Source organism: Strigops habroptila, chromosome 2 (assembly GCF_004027225.2).
Source record: "Strigops habroptila isolate Jane chromosome 2, bStrHab1.2.pri, whole genome shotgun sequence".
NCBI classification, from domain to species: Eukaryota; Metazoa; Chordata; class Aves; order Psittaciformes; family Psittacidae; genus Strigops; species Strigops habroptila.
The window spans coordinates 8,954,444-8,967,764 of NC_044278.2; the positions used below are offsets into that span (position 1 = coordinate 8,954,444).

Genomic DNA, 13,321 nt, shown 5'->3' on the forward strand with positions numbered 1-13,321 from the left:
GTTTTTGGGTTGGTTTGGGTTTTTTTTGACTTCTTAGTCTCCTTAAACTAAATTCACACTTCTGTGGGCCACTTGTCATCACTGCCAGGAGCATTAGAGCCGATGAGAACCTGTGTGAGGTGCTGTGGCACAAAACCAGCATCATGGAGAACCAGAGACTCCAGCAGAAGGCTTGCACCAACAGAGCAGACACTCTCCCCTGATGGCCCAACACATCAATGGCTCCACACAGTCAGTCCAGTCAAGAGACTGCTGGAAAGCAAGAGGAAGGCACTGCAGACACCAAGCCTGACAGCAAAAACAGAGCTGAAAGTTCTTAATGCAAAGTTACATGCTGCATTGCTCTGCCTGCGGGTGGGCTAGATGGGCCTTTCCACCCTAATCCTTTTCACCACCCTGTATTTCAAGGAAAACACAGAACTGCAGGCTTCATAGACTGCAAAAACCATCCTTAGGTAACACCTTTCCGCAATATTCTTATTTCAGCAAGCACTGCAAGCATGATGGGTCGCTGCTGTCCTATAGCAGCTCAGCAGCCCTCTCACAGCTGCAAGGTTATGTGCAAAGGATCATCATCTTTTGCCCCATCTCCACCACGTCTTCTGGCTTTCACCAGAGGAGCGCCTGTGGCCCAATGGCTGCGTGGGGATGAGCACAACAGAGCCAGTCATCGCACACAACAGTTGCATTAACAGAGGTGGTGCCTGTGGCTTGTCGAGGCTATTTCAGCTGGAAAACAAAAAGCCTTTATTCTTTCCAACCCCATGTTTTTCAATGGGCACCAGGCACGTGAGAGTGGCACGACTTTGCATGCAGCTGTAGCACCCACATCCCGCACCACCGGCAGCAGGAAAACCACTCACTGCAGCAGGCATTTAGCTATGGAGGCACACACCTCATTTACACCCTCAACTACCCAGAAAAGGGGCAAATATCCTGCTCTTCCCTGCCTGCTCTCTGGGGAAAGCTGCCAGGCACCAAGGTCCCATGCCTCCCATTGCTGGGGCAGCAGAGGAAGGGACTGCATGGCAGTGAAGGGGAAGCAGAAGTCAAGTGTTTTTGGCAAATAGAGAGCGTAAGCAGCAAACCTGGACAAAGTGCGAAGAAGAAGAAAAGGCAAGTCTACTAGCACCAAATTATTCTCCCTGGTTTACCCAGGTGTCCATGTTCCTCTTCTCTCAGATAACTAAGAAATAAATCAGTTCTTTATTATATCCAGGTGGTCATTTGTTCATGAAGGAAAGAAGCAATAGAGATTATGGATGTCAGGGACAACACAGGAGTTGAAACTCAGAGCTTTGTTTCCACTCCACTTTTCCTCTCCTCTCTGCCAGCATCTGATGCCTAGGTAAAGCAAAAGACCTGCTCCTTGCTGTAAAGCAACAGCCTGCACATCCCCTTCCTGACCTCTCTCTTTCAAACTAGGTAAAACTAGTCAGCTTTCCAAGCTTGACCCCAGCAGGAAAATCCAGCCTCTGTGCCAGGAAAGCGTTGGCCAGGGCATCTCTTCCCTGCCGAAACCCTCTGCCCCAGCCTATGGCCGTGCTAGCCATGTGAAGCTGGGCTGCTGACCTTTTCCTGGCACGAGCCTCTCCACACATTTCATAAGGGGATTGTTGTTTTCTTGTGGGTTACACTTTTAAGACCATTACATTTGGAGCACGGATAGAAAGGATCTATTTAACCAGATCTTTTATTCCATCACCCACACGTACACACTTGCTGCTCCCCCACAGCCAGCTCTCATGCACATACTCACCATGCATGCCTTTTGGCTGCCTCCATCACACCAGGTTTAATTAAACACCCTCAAGACCTGCTTTCAAACCCAGATTATTGACAGATTACTATGTTTTTAATGGGTTTTTTCATACCCTGACTGCTGCAATTCAGAACCAAAGTGAGGTGAACAAAAAGATTCAAAGGGGAGAGAAGGGGAAGCACAGCAGTGCTCAAATCTGAGCAGCACAGGCTGCACTTAGAGCAGGGTGCAGGAAAACATGGCATCGGTCCCCAAGGTGGTCCAATCCTCACCATGGACTGTGAGTAATCATCAATGAATCTCATCCCAGTCACTAGGAAGGAAGGACTGGAGGCACCATGGAATTGCTTATGGTGTTCAATGGGCATTTTGATACAGAAAGGTCCCACAAATAACTTCAACCCTCTTCTGGGTTCTCCTATTACCCTGACAGCAGAAGACCCAAAACTGTAACACTACAGAGTGCCGAGGAGCAGGAGGGCAGATGAAGTGCTCCACTGACACCTTGCAATGTGTCTTCACCCTTGGGAGGTATTTATTGTGCAAAAATGCCCAGAAATTTGAAAGAGTGGAGCATGCGCCGAAGTACAGGAGGGCTAAAAAAAGCCCATCCAGATGACAGCAGATCCTGCTATGCTGATCAGAAGAAGAAATGCCCTACAGATGACCAACAGCCTGAAACACGAGATTAAAGCATGTGCAAGAAAGGCTAAGGTTAGGAATATTGTCCAGGTAAACTGAGAAAGCCTAGAAGGAAATCCCCCCATGGATGCCAGCACTCGGACTGGAAAGATCCTTTCAACTGCGGTTGGTGTAGGCTTCCCTGTCTAACTGAGGCTTTGGTTTCCAGGACACCTAATGCAAATGACAGTGAGATGAATTGGGTGGGTTTTTTTGAGTAAATAATAGACCCAGGATTTACGCTGGCTGCTCATCTTCATGCTAGATCCAAATCCAATGCCCCTACCATTGCCAACACAGAAACAACAGAAAGGTTTTACATTGCGAGAAGGCAGGAAAAAGAAGCCATGACAGATCATGTACCACTGCTGAGTATCTCTGGGAGAGCTCACACCATCCCTGCAAAGACACAGAGGAACAAGGATACTGGGGTGGGGGAGAAAGAGAGAAACCCCAGCCTGATTTTGCAGCACTGGATATTAGTGTAGCAGGAAAAGCACTTCATTCCCATGCACAGGAGCAGGTGAGGAGGAAGATGCAGCTTGCCATGGCCAAGCCAACACACAGTGAATGCCAGTAGTCTAAATGCTGCAAAGAGAGGGAGATTGCCAGGAGTCTGCCCCTCCTCTGCCCACCCTATGACTCCCCAGGTGTGACCACACTTGCTCCCCCAGCTTGTAGCATACTTGTCCTACCTCCTGGGTTTCTTGCCAGGCTTAACTCAGCACCTGCAATGGCCCACAATGAAAAGCACTGTCTAATGCAGTGCTAAGTGCTGCATGCACTGGTTTCTGACAACACTTGCCAACTGTTTCACTGCATCACAAGGCAGACAAAGGCTCACCACACAAAGCATCAAGACTCAGGCTCAGCCCAGTCCAGCACCCATGGCAGCCAAAGTCCTACGCCTGAGTTGACACTGGTTTTAGGGACACAGCACAAACTCCAGTTTATGTTTATCTGGGGACTGTCCTCAGACAGTCTTCTTGTTCCTGCCACTCCTCCAGGGAACAGGCCTCTGCCATGCAGTTGCATGCCTTGAAATAAACAGGATGGCTTCATTGAGCACCAGCACAAGTCAGAAGCAGCATCAACTCATAGTATGGGCTAAGCAGCACCTGCAGGACCTGGGCCAGGGCCAGAAGGAACATCTCATCTTACCCCTCAAAGGAGAGCAGAGGATCTCTCATCACCATTTGGGCTGCCCAGGGGATTAGCCCACAGTTGTTTTCCTTTGATGAGGGAGAAGGCAGGCATGTGAGCCCAGTTCAGCACACAGGGTACCCTCTGTCAGTCAAAGGACTGAAAGCTGCTGCAATCAGGGCCAGAAAGTGCCTCAGCTGAGCTGAGCTGTAACTGGTAACTAGAAAACCCAGCAACATTCCTGCTTTCTTACAGCTAATAATCTATCCAAGTTCACATTAGAGACCTCCTTTCCCCCAGTGGGGTTATTAATTTAGTTTCCTTCCTTAATTTGGTTGTATGTTTTGATGAATTCTGGCAAATGCAGCATTCTGGAGACTACAGAAAATCAGCCAACCAGGTACAAAGCTATAAGGATGAAGCAGGCAGTGCAACATCACAGTCCTTCCCCTCCCAGTGAAACTAGGCTAAAAATGGATCTTGCAAGCGCACTGTTTAGTTACTGCATTAAGAAAAACTCAAGAGCCTCCAATTCCGTCTGAAATGCACAGTTTGGGCTAAACAGCCCTTTCCATTCTTGGCTCCATTTAGGCAATAGATCTTTCAGGACTTTCGAAAACTTTAAGCATTTGAAGCGAACTGTACAAGAGATTATTAATGTCCCTTTCTTTACCTGCCTTAACTCCTGAACCCTCCCTGCCCATCCCAGGATACACACAACCATTAGGAGGTGGGAATGCAGGTGAAAATGGAAGCACTGCAGCGGCATGCCGAGGTACCACTCCCCATCAAAACCCCTATGTACAAGCCTAGGTTTAGGCTGAGGCTGGTGCCTGGGCTGTAATGCCAACTCCTTCACTGAGCGAGCCCATGCCGTCAGGCTCCTTCCTAGCCATGGCACTCATCCCGTTCCTCCTCCTTGGCTGCACAGAGGCTGTGCCGGATCACCCCTGCATCCCACACAGCCAGGGATCAGCTCCCACGATGGCTACATGAAGCTTAAGCTTCTTCCACTGCAGTTCTTGGGCCTGCTCAGGATGAGCTGGGATTCAGGGTCAAAGTGTCATTATTCCTTGGCAAGCACCCAAGGGCTCCAGGAGATCCAGTATGCAGAACCTGGCACCATTCCTCCATGCTGCCCAGCAGCCACTTCTTGATGCCCAGCCACTTCACAAACCCCACTGATTTGCCCAGCGAGGTAAAACCCCAAAGGACAGAAGCTTAGCAAGCTGAAAGTCAGAGCTAGACACTCCCATGCCTGATTCCAAGGGGGCAGAGAGAAACCTCACACCATGGCACAAGCACACTGCTCCACGAGGCATCAGCAGGGAGAAAGATGCAACCTCCTTGCAGGGAGCAGAAGCTTCAGCCCCAAACCCCACACTGCCCTTCTCCCCTCCTGAGGTTAGAACACAGACATGGCACTCGCTCACTGTGTAAGCACAGAGCCGGAGGTGAAGGCAAAGAGCAGAAACTATTTCAGGTTCCATGACTATGACCCCATCTCCACGAAATAGGATTAGCAGACACAATCCAATTGGCTGAGGAGGGTCACGGTGCTGAAAATAGTTCTGTACTCTTGCCCTCTTAGCTGGTAAATAGCTTTCGGCCCCCAAAAGTGCTGAGCTGCGCTATGCAGTGGTGGAAAGGGCTTGCACAGGAGTGAGGCAGCTCGAGGAGGGGGAAGGGGAAACCTGGGCACCGGGTGAAATGCTGCTGCGGCATATTCAGGTCAAAAGGACACTCTGAAAGGAACCATTAAAGAACAGAAAAAAGGAAGAAAACACAAGAAATGAGTTTGAAGATGAAACTTTAAGTGGTTTGCAATGATGATTTCTATTTAGGTGCATCTCATGCATAAAGCCCACATGGTTAATGTGGGACTAGGAACATAGGAAGCGGCGTAGGACAGAATGTATTAGCACACAGTCTAGCCTCTGTCACATAATCTCTTCCACAAACAGATTGAGAGTCATCTTAAATGCTGTATGGGAGTTTTGCTCCTGCTACTCTGCTTGGAAGCTTCTTCCCAAACTTCCCCAACAGTTCAGAACTCTGCTTTAATTCCCAGACCAGGTTACTTAGCAGATTTACTACTGCCAGCAACTTCCCTTTGTCTTAAAAACCTCTTCCCCCATTGCACTGTTTACCTGCTGACACACTTACAGAGCACTCTCATACTTGCCCCTACCGTTTTCCTCTGGCTAAAGAGCCCAAGCTCCCCTAATCTCCCCTTGCAGGACAAGCTTTCCATTGCCTCATCATCCTGACAGGCACCTGCTTTAGCACAAGTGCAGCTTCTGCTTAGCAAGATCAGCCAAGAGCAACAACCTCCACCCAAAGGAGGAGCCTGTGTAATGGGAGGCTGCTGTTTAGTTGTTGGTTGGCTTGGGGGTGTTTGGTTTAGGTGGGAGGGTGGCCTCTTTCATTTAAAAGGCAAAACTTTCTCCGTTTGTGTTTTGGTTGCTAGATTTTTCAGTGTCAACACTTTGGTCTTTTCTGATCCCAGGGGAGTTGCATTCTTTAAGCTCTTTTAAAGCTGCCTGCACTCAGCTGTCAGGGTAGCCCCATGTACAGCTCATCAGTTGCCTGTCCCTCCCCATGGGCATTGGGATGATGGAAAGGAGGAGCTGATGCTGGAACAGTTTCATTTCTGCTCTCTGGCACATACAAACAGCAATGCCATTCCTAGCTGTCCGTACAGGGCAAAAGCAAAGCGTGCACACAGCAGTACCAAACTCACCAGGATGGAGGGGCAAGTGGGGCTCAGAAGAGCTGTTCCCTTCCTCCTGCCCCTGCTCCGCCTTGCACTTGCAGGACACTGATGGCACTCGCTCCCCTCCTGCTCCATTTCCATTACCATGTGATGATGCAACTAGACTTTCACTGCAGTTGGCTGAGGAACGCTGCTGTCCAAACTGATGAAACAGCAATTCAGCAGAGGATGCAGGAGGCACTTTGGAGAAGTGGCAGTGACACCAGACAAGCTTTCAGCACATTTATCAAAGTGCCTGCAGATTCCATTTCAAGGCAGGAGCGACACTTATAAATAATGAGCAGAGCTGCTCTGCTTCTAGAGCATTTTAATAAATAAAAGCGTAAAAAAGCAGCCTAAACAGCACAGTTAGTTCTGCTTCTGCAACACTTTTGGTCTTCCAGCAATACATATCAATGATTTTCTCCTTTGCAGTCCCTGAAAGCATGACTCTCCCCGGGTGATGCCCCTTTAGCATAGAGATGATCTTTCATATACAGAGGCTATCACTCTGTTACTGACAAATGCAGAGCTCTATGTGTGTGAACACATGTGCGCATGTGTATATGATTTCATTCACCAGATGCTGGCTTAGGCTTCAGGCACAGAATAAGCCAGCCCAGCCTGTTCCCCGTACACTCTGTCCTTATGCATGCCCTCTTCCTTCCAGTCACTACTGGTTTTGAGGATTGCATTTGGGGGAATCTGTTTGCTATTTCACCCAATTTTAAATCCTGACAAAAGGAAAGAGCAGGAAAATATTTCCCAAGACCGAGCTCTGCCAATGTCTCCCCTTTCTGCCCCGCAGCATCCCTGCTGTCCTGCCCATAAGCCAATTTAAAGCACTGATGACAAAATGCTTAGCAGTCTTCCAATACAGCTTCAGAGGGCAATGTGGAGCCCGCGCAGAGCATCAAAGCAACCTTGCAAACACCACATTTCCTTACACACAATTAAAACACAGCCTGACCTACTAGGACAGCAGGATCACAATGCACGTACACACAGCAGCACAGGCACACCCACACTGCCCAAACCACATCCCTGCTCTTCAAGGATGCTCTGCCAGAGGACTCACATCTCTGAAGGTCCTGCAGAGCTCTGGCAGTCCATCCTGTGGCCAGGCTTGAACAAGGGTGCACCGCTATGAGCGTTGTGCTTCATCCAGCCTTTGCAAGTCTCGGGGAGCAAAGTCAGGATGGCTCGGTCTCTCCTGCGCACCCTGTGGTGCCTGCCCTTTCACGCCCAGCTTGAGTGATGCCCACCGTATGGCACGGTAAGCATGCCCTCTCTGCTAATGTGATTCACAGCCTAATTAAACCCCTGCAGAAAGAAGACATTTCCCCTGTGCCTTGCTGCGAGCGATCTGCACACACTTGCAGAGATGCAGCAGTGCTTGCTGCCACAGCATCGTCTTTGCAAAAGAGACAGGAAGGTGTCGCGGGGAGGGAAATGGCTTCTACTGGAATAATTCACTTCACTGATGAATACTTGGAAGTACCAGGCCACCAGAGCTTCCCGGTCCCCACTCCAGCATGGCAGGCAGCGTGAGTCATGGGTTGGCTGGAGAAATACACCTGATGTGCTGGTGGGAACCCACCTCTCCTGCCCAGGCCGTTCAGGCAAATACATCTGAATCTAAAACAAGGGGCACACTGTTACTGAGACCATGAAACCCTAACGAAAATAAGCAGTTCATTCTCCCCTTGCCATCCGTTCACAATGGTAGTCACTGCAGGTCACACAGGAAAGCGAAAGAGGGTAAACAAACAATTCCCAGGAGCCTATATCTTTATGGGTCCAAAAGGGAGGGGAAAAACCCCAAACAAAAGAACAAGAAAACCCCCAGATCTAATCAGATACAAGTGTCACAAAAATTCAGAATAAATAAAAAAGGGATACAAATAAATAACCCAAGCCCAAGTGCCCCAGTAGTATTGTGCAGCTGAAGAGTCTGCTCCTCTTGGGAAGGGTTCCCTTTCATTGTGAATGCATCCTGCTGAATTACACATTGATGCTAGTGAAGGGATGCTCCCTTCCCAGCAGGGGAACTGCAAATTCAAAGAACTAAGAATTCAATATGCAGCTGTCAGAAAAAACACTGAGCTGTTTCCAGGACTGTATTTACAGCTGGATTTAGGGGGGGTTTATATAGTATTTAAAGCTACTGATGGGTTTGGGTTTTTTGGAGGGTGACTTCTACTTTTCCTTTTACTTAACCGTGAGTCATCCATGATAACCATGTGCAGATTGGTTCATAAAACTGAAATGCAACAGGCTGAACTATCATCACAGTCTCCTACCTAAACACTCCTAATCTGGAAATGAAATGCTGAAGGTTCTCATAGTAATATTATCTCAGTGCTTTACATACCCAACATCCAGCAAAATGGTCTTTGGAAAAAAAAAAAAACCACAAGGAAATATTCATACTGAAAACACAATCTTCTCCAAATGCAGTAAAGACGAGAGAACATTTCCCAAATGTCACAATTTAGAAACCTATTCATCTGAGACATTAATGTTACAGTAACACAGCATCTATTTTTCTCTCCCTGAATTCCCTGACATCCACTATTAAAATATAAAGAATCAGCTCAGTTATGTATTACCAGTTATGTATAAGTGGAGCTGCTCAGCTTGAACAGGCCTCACCAGCATAAACTCTGTAAGAGGGAGTGCGGCATTTAAAAGCTATTTGGCAAGAAGTTCTCCTCCTGCAGAGTTTATACACCCATAGAAGTACAAAGATGGAAACAATCTGTTTGCTGGGTTAAAACTTGCCTAAAGTTTCCATACTGAAAATTGTCACAGGAGCTCAAGAATTCCAGTGGGATTTAACTTCCCCTGGGTCCCTTGCGCTTCATTAGTTGGTAATGTTAATACAAGGCCTGATCTTGCTGGGCTCTGAGCATCCACAGCACATCCACATGGGCTGTCAGCTATCATAGCTCCACTGAAGTACTAAACATAACAGTGCACCAGGCCCTATAGCCTCAAACAGCACCAAGTGCTCAACCTCCTTGAAACATACTGCTATTAATGCTGATTTTATTCAGTTTGTTTTCTATTCCTTTTTTCTTCCTCACAGCAAAGAGCAAGAAGAGTCCTTCTAATAAAGAAAATGTGACTATGAGTTTCTACATACTTTTGATACTTTCATATTAAAAATAGCCCTGCCCCAAAGATCGAAATAAAGGCACCATCCTTCACAACTCCACAGCACCTTCTCCTCAGAGCATAGTGATATCATACCACCATAAAGACACACACAAAACACTGTCAAATCGACAACCAGAAACCCCCTCCTTCCTCTAGGCTGAGCCCAAACTGAGAGACTTCATCTCAAAAAGAAAGCCATTCTTACTACTCCCTAGAGGATGAAAGCTGAGTGTACAATGAGGTTTCCAGCACTGATACAGGCAGCCAGAGGACTGCTTGGAAGAGGAGGGAGTCATCCTGCAGTGATGCCACCAAGCTGGGAAGGTGGTACCACCAAACTGTTGTCTCTCCCAGGTACTGCCACCAATTTGCTTAAAGTCTCTGCTAACTGTTTATGTCCAGGTGCTGGGAATATTTCCGTGCCTAATTCCTGATGAAGTCAGTGGATGCTAGGGCAACAGCTAGGAGCCTCCACACCTCTTAGGTCCGTCTCTTACTCTTCATTTTGCCTCCTTACCCATGGGCACAGGCCAGCAGCCACAGCAGCCTGTCCATAGCAAGAGAATCGGGGTAACCAACAAGCATCACCCAGGGCACCTACTGCCAGAGCTTGGGGAATAGCAAATACTGGATTTCCAGTGCTTCCATTGACAGTAAAGAAGCAGTCACCAATCTGGTCCAAGCTTCCATCACCAACCTGAGCTCTGCACTGCTTGTAGGATTCACCAGCACCCTCACACCACCAGTGCTGGGGTGAAAGTGGAGGGGATGAAGGCAAGATCTCTGGGCCCCTGTACACCCCTGCTCTACCATTTGCATGATGCACAGGGGTGTAGCTCACTTGAATTAATGTCTCTATTAGGAAGAGGAAAACAGAACTGCAAGTGCTCAGTGCATGAGAGGGTGCCAGCAGAGGCAAATGAAAAGCACTTGGTGGAAAAACCAAGAAAGGTAATAAAAGGTGCAGCTAAATTAAAACTTTATGAAGTGACCAGAAACAAGCATTTCCTTTCTGTATCAGCCATTTGCCCATACTGACAGAAGAGAAAGGTTTCTCATTCTTGTCTACTGTGAACTAGCGATTTAACACATTGGAGCTGGGTTTAGTGGGCTTTGTTTGCTGCCAGCCTTGGCAGAGGTCTGCCTGGCCTCATCACTGTCCCCACGCTCCAGCTGGCTCTTCCTACAGCAGCAGAGAGGGAAGCCTGCTCTGCTGCTGCCCCTTCTGTGCCTGCTCTGCAGAATGCAAATGTCAGCGGTGTGACACTATCTGGGGAGAAACGCAAACAAACCTGGAGTCCCTTACATCTACCCACAGAGAAAAACCAATAAAGAAGGAAAGTGGCTCAGAAAAGCAGCCCCCACAGCCATCACCCTGGCATATCACAACACTGGGAGCTCCGTTGTGGCTTTCCAGTTGGGAGTCCTCGTGCCAACAGCAGAAATAGCCAAGTTATCCGAGACCTTGCGGCAGAGAGGAGCTTTCCCATGGCAGAGACCAATCCATTGTGACACCTGCACCAGCATCATCTGGAGGGCAAACTCAAAACACACTAACAGAGGGGGCTGTCAGCCCCCATCTGCATGTGGCTGTGGTAATTAATGAGACTCTGATGCTTCAAACCCAAGAGGAAGGGTCCTGCCTAGCGACCTTTAGTCCTGCCAAGGACTCTTCATTAGGGATTGGACTCTTCAGCAGGGACTGTAGCAATAGGACAAGGGGTAACAGATCCAAACTTAAACGAGGGAAGTTCAGGTTAGATATAAGGAAGAAGTTCTTTACTGTGAGGGTGGTGAAGCACTGGAACAGGGTGCCCATAGAAGCTGTGAATGCCCCAACCCTGGCAGTGTTCAAGGCCAGGTTGGACAGAGTCTTGGGTAACATGGTTTAGTGTATGATGTCTCTGCCCATGGCAGGGGGTTGGAACTAGATGTTCTTAAGGTCCTTTCCAACCCTAAATATTCTATGACCTGCTCAGCATGGTGGGATGGGGCCAGAGAGTTTGGTTTGCCCAAGCTCTGACGCCCCAGGGCAGCATCTGCCCTGCTGTTACCCCACAACCCTGGAGATGGGGAGGTGCAGCTGCATGTCTGGAACAAATGCCAATACAGAAAGCTACCTACCTGACAGGGTGTGGGTTTTAGATAAACATCAGCGATGAGACGTAGTTTGCCTTTGACCTGAGGCATCAGCATGAACTCATGAGACAGCAGCCCTGGGCACGATGCATGCTCTCCCCTGTGCATCATCCAAGCCTTTGGCAAAGAATTCCATCTCATCCCCCATTCCCTGCTACCACTCCAGTTTGACTTATCCCTCCCTTTCTTATTACCTCGGCACCGCACGAAAACCATCTGCGAGTCAAACAAGCCTCTGATAGACCAGAAAGTCCTAAGTGGGGGCATGCTGGGGCTGCTTAAAATGAGTGGCATGTTGCCCAGGGCCAGCAGCCTGTCCCCCACCAGCCCGGCGCCCCGGGCTTCAGCAGAGGGGCTGAAAAGCCGCATTGAGGACAGCGGGACGTCAGGGCTGGCTGAACATCCCGTCTGCGAACAGTGGGCTCCTTGTTCACCAGCCTGGGCGGTGGGGAAGCTTCAGCAGAAAGCCTGCTATTGAAATGGAAATCAGGGCCATGTACTCAGCCAGGAGGAGGATTGCAGGCTCCTCCCAGAAAACAAGGTCCGTGGAGGAAAGGATAGAGGGGGAAGGGGATGGAGGAGGGGCGTGCACTCTCCAGCACATACACTGCACGAGCAGATGCTGGAAGGGTAAAGAAACAAAACTCCTTTGGGGGAATAAAGGGAATCCAGACTCCCTGGTGAGGGCGAGGGAGGTGCTGGTGTAACTGTCTCTCTTAACCTGTGAGAAGCAAATTCAGTAAGACTGGACATCTAACATGCCCATAGAATCAATCAGGTTGGAAAAGACCTTTAAGATCAAGTCCAGCCTTTCCCCGGCACTGCCAAGTCCAGCACTAACCCGCGTCACTGAGAGCCTCGTCTACACAGTTTGTGAACACTTCCAGGGACAGCGATCCCAAAGGCTTAAGCACAAGTGACCCACATTACACATGGAGAAATAACAGCCTCAAGGAGTAAGGCCACATACCCATGGACTTGTGGCAGGCCTGGTGGAGAGATGTGCTGATAACCACGTGTAAGAATTGTTATCAAGTCTTAAGAAATTTCTCCTCTTCAAACAGCAATCCAACTGTTCCTTCTCACTTTTTTCCCCACTGGTGGAGGGGTGGAACAAGGTGAGAGGGTAGGGTTAGTATCATCAGCAACTTGTGGTGTACCATTACATGATAACATTCCTTTCCAGGCTGCAAGAAAATGCAGTGGCTCCTCACACAAGCCGTCTGAACAAGCAATTCAGCAGTGGAATAAATCAAGGCAAACCTTCAATAAATTAAACCTGAATTAAATTAATTAAGAGGAGACATTATGACTTCAATCACAGGAAATTCCACAAGCCGACCTGTGGCTTCAATTTCACAGCTGTGCTTGTGCTACCCTGTGGTGCTATCAGTCTAAATTAATTCTTGGTAGAATCCCAGCCTGGTTTGTTTTGGAAGGGCAGGGACACCTTCCACTAGAGCAGGTTGCTCCAAGCCCCTGTGTCCAACCTGGCCTTGAACACTGCCAGGGATGGGACAGCCACAGCTTCTCTGGGCACCCTGTGCCAGTGCCTCAGCACCCTCACAGCAAAGAACTTCTGCCTAATGTCTAATCTCAATCTCCCCTCTCTCCATTTAAAGCCATTCCCCCTTGCCTGTCACTACACACACTTGTAAAAAGTCCCTGTCCGTATTTCT

The 13,321-nt window shown here is 48.6% G+C and overlaps 1 protein-coding gene across 3 annotated transcripts in view; it reads right to left on the minus strand.

Moving 5' to 3' along the window:
• The window catches only part of IGSF11 (immunoglobulin superfamily member 11), a 105,184-nt gene that overhangs the window by 69,027 nt on the left and 22,836 nt on the right, over positions 1 to 13,321 (minus strand). Inside the window, exon 1 of one of the 3 annotated variants that reach the window (XM_030471917.1) lies at positions 11,837 to 11,853. The exons of the other annotated variants lie outside the window; for them this stretch is intronic. The gene's annotated coding sequence lies outside the window, so the exon portion shown is untranslated. Of the gene's footprint in view, positions 1 to 11,836; positions 11,854 to 13,321 lie in introns of those variants that run through there. 3 annotated transcript variants of the gene reach the window in all.